The following is a 15,424-nucleotide window of genomic DNA, read 5'->3' as shown; positions in this document are numbered from 1 at the left end:
CCCAGACTGTGCATGGAATTGCATCTCTATGGCATGCGGGCAGGATCCTCTGGCAAAACCAGGCCCCCATTCATTTCTCTAACCTCCTGGGACTAGCTGATCTGAGGCACCTCCTAAGTAACTCCACTGCTCAGGACAAGCCTCCATGCCTGAAAACCTCTGGTGTCTTTCACTCAGCCCTGACCCCTCTACCTTCCCCACCCGTTCAAAGCCAGGTAATTCTAACCCCTTTACATCAGAACATGAGAAGTTTCTACATGACCCCAAATCAGCCACCAAGTCAGACTGCTTCTTCCTCTAGCCCTTGGAGTCCACAAAACCCCAAGAAGAATCCCAGGTTGAAAGAGCTCAGTGTGGCAGCCCGAAGCTGGACAGAGGCACAGGCTTGGCAGTCAGCCTCACTGGATCTGTGTCCTCAGGCAAGGATTTGTTCCTCCTAGTCCTCTATTTCCTACGACAGGAATTGCAAAAATCCCAACAGCACAGAGCTGTGGTGATTTGTTCAACAAAATATGCATAGAGGTTGAGTATTCTTAATTTGAAATGCTTGGGGCCAGAAGTATTTTGAATTTCAGGTGGTTTTTGTTTGTTTGTTTGTTTGTTTGTCTCCTTTTCAGATTTTGAAGCATCAGATATCTTAATGATGAGTCCCAACTCTAAACATTGTAGTCATTTATATTTTAGACATAGCTTATACAGAAAAAATTCTATTTTTTGCACGCCTATGTTTTTGCACACCTATGTTTTGGCAGTGACCCATCACATGAAGCAACATGTAGAATCTTCTACATGTGACATCATGCCAGCACTCCAATGTGATTTTGAAGCAATCCAGATTGAGATGATCGCATTAGGAATGCCCTCCCCTCCCTGCACCTATTCTGCACCAGGCACTGAACACACCAGGGAGCGAAACAGATACAGATCTTGCCTCCAAGTACTGTGATAAACAATAAATTTAATAAACACCTCAGTCATGGAGGGTGATAAGATTGTAAGAAACAGCCGGGCGGTGGTGGCGCACGCCTTTAATCCCAGCACTCGGGAGGCAGAGCCAGGCGGATCTCTGTGAGTTCGAGGCCAGCCTGGGCTACCAAGTGAGTTCCAGGAGAGGCGCAAAGCTACACAGAGAAACCCTGTCTCGAAAAACCAAAAAAAAAAAAAAAAAAAAGATTGTAAGACACAGGCATCGGGGTAAGGGGGACAAAATGACCAGGGTAGAGGATATTGGAATATATGATGTGATCATTGGAGTAGGACTAAAAAGAAACGGCTACAGATCTGTTGTATGCCACTTTTCCTGCCGCTCACCCCAGACAGGAAATCAATGACAGAATAACAGTTTGGTGAACCAATGAGTTTTATTGGGGTCACTTAACAGGAACATGGGTCAGGGGTCACTTTCAGGAGCAGAAATGACTCAAAGACAGCTGCATCACCAAAGCCCACCTCATGGGTGACAGCTCCTGAAAACTGGACACCTGGAGCCCATGCACAGCCTGCAGGTGACTCAACAGATGGGGGAGTGTCTTTCACACAGCTCAGGTGCCTCTTCTGGACAGCTCCTCTTCAGTTCGTACTGCTTCCATAACCCTGAGGAGGGTGAGGCCTAGTGAATCTGGCCAGTGACAGAGATTCCTGCAGCTTCTGAGAGTTTCTTCACTGCATTTAACCACTTTCCCTGACTTTAGGACATCCTGGGTCTTAATGAGCTTCCCTCTTAGATGGAATATTTTGTCTCAAAGAAAACTGCCACACAACAAGAGCAGGCAGAGACAGTTGTAGCTCGACCAGGAGGGGTGTCTGTTCACTCATGGGTAACTTCGTCTGGCACTCTGAGATTCAGTTGTATAGAACAGTCATCATCATTTGCTCAGGCTGACAGCCTGGCTCAGTGTCTTAGGGACACATCCCAGATCCCTTGGGGCCCACTTCTCCCACTAGAACCCGTCCAGAATCTTCAGGCACCCTGCAGCCTTCCTGGTGACTACTGTCCCAGTCATTTCCTGGCACTACCCACTGAGGGCATATCAGGTCAGGAACAGGTGCCTAGCGTGAGCCAGCTCTCTGTCTGGAGATCAGCAAGTCCAGGTACCACTTCCAGTTAGAACAGCAAAGAAATCATGTCCACCAGTGTCCTGGGCACCCAACACACCAGCAGGTTCAAAACTGCTGAGGATAGCAGTTAGCTTTGGGGGCTGTCCAGAATCTGAACTTCAACCTAATACTAGCCACAGACTGTATGACCCACTTCTTCCTGCCAACTGCACATGTTGAAGCCTAGCCCTAAGACAATGGTATTAGGAGATAAGGTCTTTAGAAAGCTTTTGATATAGATGAGGTCATGAAAGTGAGTCACATGATGGTGTTTCTGCTGTTACAAGAAAATGAAGAGAGACAAGTGTGTTCACCCTCCACCCTAAGGTGAGGACACAGAAGGAGGGCATGTATCTGCAAACAGGAAGGTCCTTCGTCAGGTACCAAACCAACCAGCATCCTGATCATGGAATTCCCAGACTCAAGAAGTATATCTATCAGTTAACCCACTCAGTCTGTAATATATTTTGTATTTTGTAATAGCAGCCAAAGCTGACCCTACAGTGCTACTACATAAGACAATGGCTTGATATCACAAAGGCTTCACAAACAGAAAACATAAAGGACAGAGGAGACTGAGAAGCAACAGAAAGAACATTGTGTGGGACTATGCAAAGCTAATAAAGTATAGGACCTTGGACATGTAAGCCACCTTCTTAGAAGAACAATGACATGGTCCTAAGGATACACGAAGATGTCTGAGGGAGATATATGGGTCTCCCTACATCCCATTTCAGCTGAAGCCAGCTCTGTGTTTATCTGTCTTACATGCTGGATTCCTTGACAAGACTTATTTTTGGAAATTAAAAAATAAAGGAGAATGAAATGGTTTCATTCTGACATCTACCCAATAGAATTGGAACCAAAATGGAGTAGGACATGCTATTTAGCTTAAACCAATCAAGACTCATCCCTAAAAACGGATGAAGGAGCCAAACCCATTCACACCAGGCTGGAAAGGAGAGGGTCACACTCAACAAAGTCCAACTACAGATGTTGCAAGGATGAATGAGGCCCTCAGAACACACAAATAACCACAGTCTAGTGCACTCAAGACTGTAGATGCCCAAGACTGACTAGCCGTTAGATGTGCACAATACGCCTGTGAAAGCAACGAACTGTACACTAGGCTGCCCCTTCCCAGAGAAGGAAAACAAAAGACCAAAGAGCTGGGGTTGTGCCGGGAGCCTGGCTCTCTGACTCCTAGACCAGTACTCACCCTAATGAGTATCTAGCACTCAGTGATATTGCTTCCCATCTATGGGAAGCTTAAAGAAGACATATGGGCTGGTCTCAAAAGTTAATGAGCTTCTAGTATCTACATCATGGAATGTGAAGCAGAAGTTACAAAGATAACCATGTACTGGTGTTCAGAGAGTCATTCTTCACAATAGCCAAAAGATAGAAGCAACCCAGGGGCCATCTGTATACAAATAGATAAACAGAATGTAGAGTACACACACAAGGGAATATCATCAAGCCATAAAGAGGAAAGCCATTGGTGCAAGCTATAATGTAGAAAGAAATAAACCAGACACAAAGGGACAAATATGTGACCCCACTAACAGGATTCACTCACAATGATCAGATTCCTGGAGACAGAAAGTAGAATGGTGGTTGCCAAGAGTTGGGCAGAGGGAGGAACAGGAGCTGCTGTTTAAAAGGCGGAGTTTCAGATGAGAAGGCTCTGGAGGTGGTGGGGGGTGGTGCTGACTGTTACACAAGGGAGTGTACTTGATGATGCTGCATTTACACTTAAAATGGTTGGAGGCGGTAAATTTTATGTTGTATCTGTTTCCCCCTGTGCTGGCTAGTGTATCACCTGGGGGACACAAGCTAGAGTCATCCAAGAGGAGGAAACCTCACTTAAGAAAATGCCTCCAGAAGACCACAGGCTGTAAGCAGAAAAGCATAAGGGCATTTTCCCAATTAGTGATTGATAGGGGAGGGCCCAGCCCATTGTGGGCGGTGCCATCCCTGGGCTAGTGGTCCTAGATTCTATAAAAAAGCAAGCTGAGCAAGCCATGGAGAGCAAGCCAGTAAGCAGCACTCCTCCATAGCCTCTGCATTATCTCCTGTCTCCCAGTTCCTGCCTTGCCTAAGTTCCTGCCCTGACTTCCCTCAGTGATGGGCTGTGATGTAGAAGTGTAAGCAGAATAAATTCTTTCCTCCTCAAGTTTTTTTTTTTGATCATGGTATTTTATCAGAACAATAGTAACCTACCTAAGACACTCCACCTCTCTGTGTCTCTGTCTCTGTCTGCCTCTCTCTCTCTCTCTCTCTCTCTCTCTCTCTCTCTCTCTCTCTCTCTCTCTCTCTCTCTCTCACACACACACACACACACACACACACACACACACACACACACAATGATGTATCATTGGTGAACATGAGCCTAGCTCAGTCAGACCAAGTGCCTGTTCAGCATGTGTGGATCCCAACAAGAGGGACCCTGAGAACAATGTGGTCTTAGCACATCAAACAAATCAATGTACAAAATGGTGGCCTTCATAATGGCACCTTGACTCAGTGTATCACATGCTTTGACCCTACTTTTCCATCACTGCCCTCTCCTGTTCCTCCTCCACTCTCACTTGTCTCCTTCTCTTCCCAAGTATCCCCCTTGCCTTCACGTCATATACATATGGATACTCTGTGTATGTGTAACCTTGCTTCTACTCATGATAGAAAACGTTTGATATTGTCTGAATCTGGTTTATCTCAACATAACAACCACCAGTTCTATTTATTTTCCCGCAAATGGCAGGATTCCATGCTTCTTTTATGACTGACTAAAACGCCATTGTACTATATACCACACTTCTGCATCCATTCACCTGCTGAAGGGCATAGAGGTTGATTCCACAACCCAGCTGTTGTGAATCATGCTGCAATAAACATGGATGTTCAGGAACTTCCTGCGGTGTGCTGCTGACTCACAGAGCTTTGTGTACATTGCCAGCAGTGGTACAGCTGGGGCAGATGGTGGTTCCAACTTCAGATTTTTGAGGAATTTCCATCCTGATTTCCACAGTAGTTGTACAAGTTTGTATTCCCACCAACAGTGTATAGAAGTGTTCCCCCACACCATCCTTGCCAGCATGTGTGTTTGTGTTGATTGGCATTTCTCTGGTGGCTAAGGATGTTGGACTGTTGTTGTTTTCTGTATATTTATTGGTCATTTCAACTAGCTGGGCGGTGGTGGCGGCACACACCTTTAATCCCAGCTCTTGGGAGGCAGAAACAGGCAGATCTCGGTGAATTCAAGGCTAGCTTCATCTGCAGAGTGAGTTCCAGGACAGCCAGGGCTACACAGAGAAACCCTGTCTCAGAAGAAAGAGGGAGGGAGAGAGAGAGAGAGAGAGAGAGAGAGAGAGAGAGAGAGAGAGAGAAGCACTTCCTCTACTTCATTCTTGAGAAGTGTCAGTTCATTTCATTTGCCTATTTCTTCATTGAAGGGGGGTAGTTGATGTGTAGTTGTTTAGTTGTTTAATATATTTTAGATACTAACCCCATCAGATACATAGCTGTCAAAGATTTTCCCCCATTCTACAGGCAGTCTCTTCACTCTCTGTTTTTCTTTGATGGTAAAGATTTGATGGATGTTAGAATTAGTCTCATGTGTTCAGAACTGAGTTGTAGGATCAGGATTTATGTATGTAGATATATATATATATCAGAGCTGGTATCAAATTTGCTATGGTAGACAGAAGAGGAAGAGAGAACTTTTTTCTTTAGTGTGTGTTACATGCCAAACAAGAAACACACCCAGCCGTGGAAACCAACACCCTAAAATTACCTGGCTGAGGTTTATGTACAATACCTTGATGAATAAGCACTGGTGGGAACTCGCGGGGCTCCTCTACCTTGACCGCTTCATGCTGTCCTCCCCAGAGGCTTTGACCTGAAGGGAAGGGGAGGGGAACTCCACCTAGGACCTTGGGAAAGGCAAACAAGCTTTAGACCTTTCTAATTTTGTCCATAGAAGGGACACGTGAAGGGAGTGACTGGCTCAAGGCCACACCCCTTAGTTCAGGCCACAGCAGAACGGAACCAAGGTCCTAATTACCCAGCTGAACCTTCTTCTTTCCATTTCTCCAATTCAAATTGTTCTCTCAAGGATTCTGTCCCATCTAGAGAATTAAGTGACCCTTCCTTCTGTGTGTCCCAATGGTTTCAGTTCTATCACTCAGATTTCTAGATTTCTCTATTGTTAACCTAAGAGCCTCATTTTCTCACGTCCTCCTTTCTCATGCGTTCATGTCCACAGAAGTGCAGTTTTTAAACCCCAGAAGCATGAAGTGGTTGTGGATTTATAACCATTGTAGCTGACAAACTGTAGCCAATGGACCATGCCTGCCCACTGCCTGCTTTTGTAAATAAAGTGTGATTGGCGTGTAGAGTTGCCCATGTATACCACCTATGACTGCTTTTCAGTTCAATGGCAGCGTTGAGAAACTGTAAGGCTGTGTGACCCACAAAGTTAAAAATACCACCTGGCCCTTCACAGACAATGTTTGCTGATCTGGAGGCTCATAGGAATGAGGACCATATCTGCTCTATACTTGGACCGTAAGAGGTAACCATTAAGTACTTCTGAATGAAGGAGAAGGGAGAGAGAGGAGGAAATGGGGATGGATAAATGTTTCTCTTCAGAAAAGAGATTTAAAACCCGGGGCAAAAATGATGTGCAAGCAGAGCAGAGCTCTGGATGTGGGTTTCCAGGGACTGGAAGCACACACTGTCAGGATGGAGACATCATCAGCCCCAATACAGTTCAGTCTCTGATGCTTGCCTGGTGTGACAATTAATCTTCACTGTTAACGTGACTAAATTTGGAATCACCCAGGAGACACGTGCCTGGGTATGTCTTTGAGGATGCTTCCAGGGAGGTTTAACTGAGGAAGGAAGACACACCCTGAACAGAGCAGCACCTTCTCATGTGCTGGAGTCCTGAACTGAAAAAGTAGAAAGGCTGCTGTGTGCCAACGTTCAGATGTGAACAAGCTCTTGTGACTACAGCCACTACCCACTGCTGCTAACAAGCATATATACCATGATGGACTGTACCCTCCAAAACCAACATCCAAAACACACCCTTCCTCTAAGTTCCTCTTTGTCAGATATCTGGCCAAAGGACAGTAGCTAACACATCTGGCCTCAAAAAGGAACTGTGTCTCCATCTAGTTAAGAAGGGAGTAATGTCTCCTATTTCCGTAAAGCAGATTTGGGGAGACAATCTATTTGGGGTGGGAAAAGGAATAGAAGGTAACTTGTAGGGCCTAGAAACTCCTAGTTTTTCTCTTGTCCTGGCCAAGAAACAGAGCACCTGGACTCGTCTGTAACCCAGCCATGCACATGTTTATCTCCATAGGTTTGAACCCAAGCCAAGCCTTAAATATTCCCAGGCACTAAGAAAGCTGTTTAGGTTGCACCTTGAAAACACTGAGAGGTTAACCACATTGCTACACACATCACATCGAAACTAGCCCCCGCCCTGAGCCAAATTCCTGCCTCTCTCAGAATGGCATGTCCCGCCCCCTTGTTGTAGACATAGCAAAGTAGAAAAATCTCCTTTGTCTTCCTGTCCATCACAAGGACCACTGCAGGGTTCTAATTGTATGATCCCCTTACAAGCGCTTTGGATTCATCTCCCTGGCCTTGGTGCACCTTTCTTTGGAATCCCAACTGATCCTTTTCAGGAATTCCCCTGCCACCATTTTGGGGACAATAAACAGAACAAGTCAGTAGGAACTTATCTATCTATCCATCAATCTCTATCACATGTAGTACAGCATATATATATATAATATATATAATATATATAATATATATATATTATATATATATGCACTTTGTATTGTATATTATATGTGCTATGGAAATAAAATGAATAAATGGGTGCTTATTCAACGTGGAAAATTATAGAAACCTATCATATTCAAAGCACTGAACTTGAAAATGCCAGAAGGCCACAATGGCTCTAGGCACACGCTCAGGTCTGTGAGTCATTAACAGTCTCCAGCAGAGGTCGGAAAACTACAGGAATGAGCCAAAGCTTGCTGAAGACCTGGCTTTACAAATGAAATTTAATGAAACAATCTCGCCTATTCAGTAGCCTATTGTCTGTGCCTGTTTGCATGCCAGAACAGAGAGACCATAAGGCCCCAAACCCTGAACCCTTCTGGCCCTTACTAGCAAACGTTATTGGAACTTGATTTGGAGCCACCCAAGCGAAGTCTGACCTAAGCTACATGATGAAAAGAAACGACCACGAATACATGGTCGTTGGGTTCAGAGCATGACCAGAGACCAGAGAGCCTGGCCTCCTCCAAGTTTCGGGTAATGTGGTAAATCAAACAAATACCAGTCAGAAAACTCAAGTTCAATAGATCCAAGTCATGTATTTAAGGCAACATCTAGGAAATGCCAAAGCCATGTCTGGACTCGAGACAGTATGGTCAGGCAAAATGGCCCTCTAGGACCTGGGGTCATGTAAAGTGGCCTACAAGTCAGCCCCGCTGGCTTACTGGATAGCTTTTAAGGTGTGGCCAACTGGAAGCTGCAGCCAGTTTCAAGTTGGGGACCTCAGAGAGAAGTCTAGGTTACTAGGCGAGAGATCTGAGTCAGCTGGGAGAGGTCTGAACAGGGCGGCAGCTGTGTGACCTCTGCTCTGAAGGAACGTTAGGAAGGGTGACAGTAAGCACGTGCCAGAAAATAAAAAGAGAAATGACATCAAAAGAAACTCAAAAAGGCAGTAAGGAGACAGAGCATTGAAAGAAGGGAGACAAATCTTCTATTCTCACTTGTAAGCTAAGCCATGCTGCACAGGGCTCAGCCAGGTGACAGAGAACAAACAGAATCCAGTTTCCCTTTATCCATCAGCTCACTCAGTACTATGTATGTAGGTCTGTGCTGTGCGCTGAGGATGGGTGAAATTTCCCAAAGAGGCTCCCAGTCCTGTATGGGGGCTGGCAAGAGTACAAGCGGTGCATGGTACCTACAACAGATGCTAAGAGATGTCAACACGGTGTGTGTGCCTTGGACAACAGAATGGAAGGGATCCTGGGAGTCCTGTTGGAGTTGGCCTGGCAGATAAGAGGAAGAAGACAAAGAGTCTTCCTGGCAGGAGAGCAGTGGGTTGAAAGGAGGCAGGCGGTAACAAAGAAGTAGAGGGGAGAGATGGGGAGCTTGGGAGAGCCATGCATTCAGCAAGTGTCCGTAGCTACACACACACACACACACACACACACACACACACACACACACACACACACGAGAGAGAAGAAAATGGTCCATTGAAGAAGAGTTTCAGAAAGCCTGCCGGCCAGAGGAAAAAGAGGCTGGAGGAAGCAGACAGAAGCAGGACCCTGCCCCTTCCCTGGGGACCTCTCGATAATGTCACATCTTCAAAGAGACTTTCTGGTTTCCACTCCAGTTTCTAACATAACCGCCCCCCATCTCCTACCCTTCATTAGCTTAACATTTCTCCACAGCACGTATTCCTTCCCAACACTGCATCTGTGGTTTGCTATGTTTATCTCTTGTTTGTCCGCACTCACCAGGAACCCAGCCTTGTTGCACCCGTGACCTTCACTCCATGTGACCTTACCACCCGGAAGAACATCCGACACACGGGAGAATTTCAATTTTTGTTGAAAAGACAAAAAAGATTGACGAAGTTCCTATCTTTTTAAGAAGTGGGAGCCTGGGGATGGAGAGATGACTCAGTGGTTTAGAGCACTGGTTACTCTTGCAGAGGACCGAGGTTCGATTCCCAGCACTCACATGGTGGATCATAATCATCTGTAACTCCAGTTCCAGGGGATCCAACACCCTCTTCTGGCCTCCAAAGGCACCAGGCACACACATGGGGCACAGACACGCAAACAAAGTTCTCATCTATAGAAAATAAAATATATTTAAGCGAAAGACGGAAAGTAAATAAGAGGCTTGGTGCCAGACTGTCAGTCTGAAGCAGGGGGCAGAATGGAGTTGAGCTTCTGGCGGCAGGCACTCAAGAGACAGACTTTCAAAGCTGGTCTAGCCTAGTGTAGCAGCTGGACAGGGCACTTTCCTGGGTTCACCCTCACAAGCTACCCAGTGTGCTTCCAGGTCAGTACCATTCACCTTCCTTCCCCTGCCCTGTGGCTCACAGACTACGTTTGTGATTTCTGGATGATCTGTGAGGTCTGTAGCTCAGAAGGAAATAAACATTTAACTAAGGAAAACAGGCACCTCTGGGCAGATCTGGGGGGAACCTGCGTGGTTTGCCAGTGTGGTGACATTGTCATGGAAAGAGTTTTCACCCCTGCTGTTTCTTTTTCTCTAGTCCTTTAAGCATATAGATTCAGAATGTTTGTGCTTGGTACTGAAGGTATTTACAGAAAGGTATGTATATGTGTATATATATATATATATATATATATGTATGTATTACTATCATCATCATTATTATTAATTAGAATTAGTTGTAGCTATATAGCTCAGTGGTACCATCTTGAGACCTGAGTTCAATTAATTATCAAAAGGGAGAAGAAAAATAAGAAGGAGGAAGAGAGAGGGGGAAAGCAAGGAATAAAGAAATATACAAATAAACAAATTAGAAAAATATAAATATCAAATAATACTCTACTGTTGCCCATGTTCACTTGCATGACTTGACTGCATCAATTCATTGCCTCACTGGCTCTGTAGACTGGTTGGTTGGTTGGCTGGTCAGTGCTACTGGGGATTGAACCCAGTGCCTTGCCAGGCAAGTGTTCTACCCCTGAGATACATCCCCAGACTTAGCTTAATAACTCATATACAGCCAAGGGGTTGACCTCAGTATCAGAGATACCAGTTAATAAGATCTGACCTCAAAGAGCACTCAGCTTAGTGATAGAGATGGGAAAGTGATAGAGATGGTCAAACCAGTGGCTGTTGAGTTCAACAAGTGCTGGCAGGAGCAACCATATATTAATAATGCAGTTGACTCAACCCCTAAGACCAAGTTCCAGACTGTGCTGGCTGGCTGTGATTCACAAAATGAGAATAAAGAAATAAGCTGGGGCTGGTGAGATGGCTAAGTTGGTAAAGGCATTTGCTACCAAGCGTGATGGCCTGAGTTTAATCCCAGGAACCCACAGGGTGGAAAGAGGTTGCCCTCTAACTTTCACGAGCACACTGTAACACACATGCCACCTCCCCCCGCCCCCGGGGTGGGGGGCAAAACAGATTAAAGTGTAATTTGAAAGAAGGAAACAAGACCCACTTGCCTCATAAACTATTGCATCACTCAAGAAAGATGATGTATGCACAGTAAAAGCCTTGAGAATAGCAGCGTCCATCCAAATGCACAGTGTTAGGGTGAGTTATCAGTGGCCTGAATGCATGTGAGGTACCAAGTTCACAAGGTACAGGCTGATTCACTCTGCCCTTTGTTTTTCTGGGACACATTCTAGGAGGGTGCGTGGCCTCAAGGAATGGGAGGTGGGTACTGAGAGCTGGAACCTGTGAGCAGTCAGTCTGCATAGCTGGCCATCCTAAAATACCACTGACCTCAGGTATCCTGAGACTGGAGGTCACAGTTGGAACTAGGTGGCTGCCAGGAGTTCTAGAGACCCAGGAACAAGGCTGCCTGGGACACTGGAAATCAATGTAATTTCCCTGCAAGCTCCACCCATTTCTTCAGTCAATCTAAAGGAAATCCAAGGTGAAGCCGGCACTACATGGAAGCGTTTTTGAAAGTGAAGATTAGATTTTATCTTATCATACCCACTTTATTAACTTCCAACCCGATTTTCCTTGACTCCCAGGTAGAATTAGTTCATTAATATACTTGCTGATTATTTGCATAAACAGTACAAAAATAAGCAATGACAGCATCAACAATCTGATTGGAAGATTGATCATTAAATAGATGATAAGCAGATAGTAAATGATTAAATAATAGATAGCAGGAAGATGCTAAAGATATTTATACAGATACATACATACACACATACACAGCAACACACATGACACATGGGTAGATGTAAGCTTGAATAGGTAAGTACTAAGTAGGTTGGAGTTTATTGTCAATTTGATATAACATAAAGTCACCTGGAAAGAGAGAAACTGTCGTTATTATTAATTGATGTGAGAGGACCCAGCCCACTGTGGGTGAATCTATTCCTTAGGCAGGTGGCCCTGGGCTATATATATGGGAGATAGATAGATAGATAGATAGATAGATAGATAGATATAAAGCTAGGTAGGCTAGAGAGCAAGCTGGGAAGCATTGTTCCTCCATAGTCTGTGGTCCAGATTCCTGCTTTGGCTTCCCTCAATGATGGACTGTAATCTGTAAGCTGAAATAAACCTTTACCTCCCTGAGTTCATTTTGGTCAGGGTGTTTATCGAAGCAACAGAAAAACAAAATAGGACAAGCACAAACTGAGAAGACCCCATTAGAGAAGACCAGTTTATTGAGCACCTCATGTAGGGCAGGGGGCGGGGTGGGGAGGCTCCGGTGCTGGAGACTTTCAGATGTGGCACCACACCTGTCACTGCAGAGTTCTTTCAGCATCCCCGAGGATGGACCCAACTTACCACGTAAGATGCAGCTCCAGAGAGATTAAGCAACTTGCCCAAAGCTGTGCACTAACCCAACAGGTTATTTCATCAAAACCTTTGTTCCCAGTTACCAACCCCCCTCCCACAGTGCCTCCCAGCTCTGAGCTGTCTTTGTGATTCTCAGGCCTCTGTTTGTGTGAGAACTTCTTAGAAATTCTGAGAATTAGCCCCAAACCATGGTCATTCAGGGAGAACTTGAAATCCCTGTTTGGTCATTCCTGTTCTGGCCACCTTAAGGTTGCCAGGTGAAAGTGGGGTCACTGGGGAGATGTGAAAGGGCTTTCTCTACAGCATCCACTCCCTTCCCGTCAGCACAGAGATGGTTTGGGGGCTGGCCAGACTCCAGAGGAGCACTAAGCAACTTGGTCTAGAGCCAGAGGCATCTGTGGTACATTGTACCCTAAGATCCTCCCCTCCTGCCCACTTCCTTCTGCTTCCTGCAGCTAGCTCCCATTCCCTGTGAGTACTCCTCCCTCTCCCTGTTTATCTTACCTCTCAGCTCCAGGCGGGGCAGGGTCTGCAGAAGAACTTGGCCCAGGGTGGCCTTGACATTGCCAAGAAGGAAGAAGGTGCCTCTGAACCTCCTGCTACAACCTCAGCTCTCCCTCTGCCCCTCCCTCTGGCTCCCAGCCCTCTCAGGGTAGAGACCAACTTCCAGAGACTTCTCCCTTGAGGACAGATTCAAAAGCGATGTCCCTGATCATTGGCTACAATATGGAGAGAGACTGGGGGAACCGTGTGAAAGCATGCATGTCAGCAAGCTCAGCTGGCCTTGGAAGAGGAAAGCCTCACTTGGCCACTGGAAGTTCCCTAAAGGAATTTGCTGGAGACTTACAGGATACTCCATAAGGATTTGGGAGACAAGAAAGCACCAGAATCCCTCCTACCTCTTATGAGCTCCACTTTCCCAATCTTCTGTAGTTTTTGTGTCTTTGCAACTGGACAGTTTGGAGAGTCTCTATTAACACAGAACTGAGTCTCTGTTAGTCCCAAACAAACTCAGTCAGAGCCAGGCTAAGGCTTTCAGAATTGAACTGAGTTGTTTTGCGGATGTGATCTGATGATCAGAATCAAGTGAAATGCCCGAGTCATAACTTTAACTCCCATCCCTTTGCAGCATGTTGGAGGGCTGTCCTTTGGAAGCAGAGCTTGTCATGGGGGTTGGGGCCACTCACTGATCTATCTCTCCAGGTGTCTTGGCTCTCAGAAATCTTTCTTGGCTGAGGTTTGGGAGCATGGCTGAAACTCGAAATCAGAATCAAACCTCTGGTATCCAGTAGCCATAGCAAGAGCTGGCTGATTCTCACAAACAACACAGTCAGCCTTCCACCAAGGGAGGAGCTGGAGAAGTCCCCGCCCACCTATACCTGGTTCAGCAGCTCTACCTTCTCCAGAGAGAGAGAGGGCCACTCCATCAGAGAGTGGATGCATTCCTACATCCAAGGGGTCAGGGTTGAGATGGAAAGGAACCTGGGGACCCAAAAGAGTATGCCTTGCATGAGAGTGCTGCCTGGCGACCTGAAGCACCTGCCATAACCGAGCCTCGACAGCTGTCTGGTAAGGGAACTGCTACCACCCTGGTACTTGGAGAGAGGGCAGGAAGGAGCTCCAGATGTGAGCCCTGCTGGGATGGATGAGGGTGGGAGTGGGGGTGGAGAGGGAGGCAGGCCTAGAATTTTCTGGGCCCTAATTCTGCCTCAGGTCTTACAGTATAGTGTGATACTCCCTGTTGGAGCACAGAAAGTAAGCATTAGGGAGGAATAAAACCACCCAAGAACAAATGAAGGGCCCAGATTAGAGCTCCCATGTCTAGTACTGGAGCTGACATTGTTTGTCTCTCTGCTGCCAGGAGACACCAACAGGCACAAGAATTGTCTTGGGGAGGATCCAGGGCACTGTGACCTCATGCCTGCCTCCCCGCACATGACTCTGAACATGCTAAAGTGACTGGGGGCGAGGGAACAGTGATGAGTATGAAGGAGGCTGAGGTGTGACACACTCGGGCTTCACGGTGTTTATGGGATGGAATGGAGGTGGGAATCCCCATGGGACTCACCTCTGCTTCTCAGAGCCAGTCCAGAAAAAATGCCATTGGCCTCCTAGGTGACACTTCTGTCCTGAGTGAGTGGTGCCATCCAGGTCACAGTCAGGTATGGGAGCAAGAGCTTCAGTGTGGCCTCGTTTTCATCCGAGTGAGGTTACTGAATCCCCAGTGGAAGACACAGAACACAGAGGGGAGTGGGAAGCAGTGTTTATTGCTTGGGTTTATGCCCCTTTGTCAGGTGGGAAAACTGAGGGTGAGAGCTTAAATATGACTAATTTTCCTCTAACTCCGAAGCCCAGACTCTCCTCTGCAAATAAAGATGAGGTTCCAGCCAGAGAGGTCCAGCTAGTGCAAGAGTGCATAGGCTGCCCCAACTCAAGAAATTCCCACCCACTTCTGGGGTGCAACTGCTGAAGGCTGGGGAAGCGGGGACTGCTCAGAATCTCCAGCTGCCCTCTAGTGGTCTATGACCACCTCTCAGTGCAGACTTCAACGTCCATATCCACGAGAGGGGCCTGAGCCTCCACCAAGGCAAGTAGACATAGAGTGATTTGGAGATAGGCTCATCAGCTCCATGGGCTAGGGGCTCCCACTGGGCTTTCAGCTCCCCATCCCCACAGCGAGTTTGACATAAGGAGCAGAGTCACATGTGATCCCATTGAGTCTGGGGAACTGGGGACTTTC

This window comes from Peromyscus californicus, unplaced genomic scaffold (assembly GCF_007827085.1).
Source record: "Peromyscus californicus insignis strain IS unplaced genomic scaffold, ASM782708v3 Scaffold_3__1_contigs__length_106647218, whole genome shotgun sequence".
NCBI classification, from domain to species: Eukaryota; Metazoa; Chordata; class Mammalia; order Rodentia; family Cricetidae; genus Peromyscus; species Peromyscus californicus.
Note: the sequence above shows the minus strand (reverse complement) of the source record.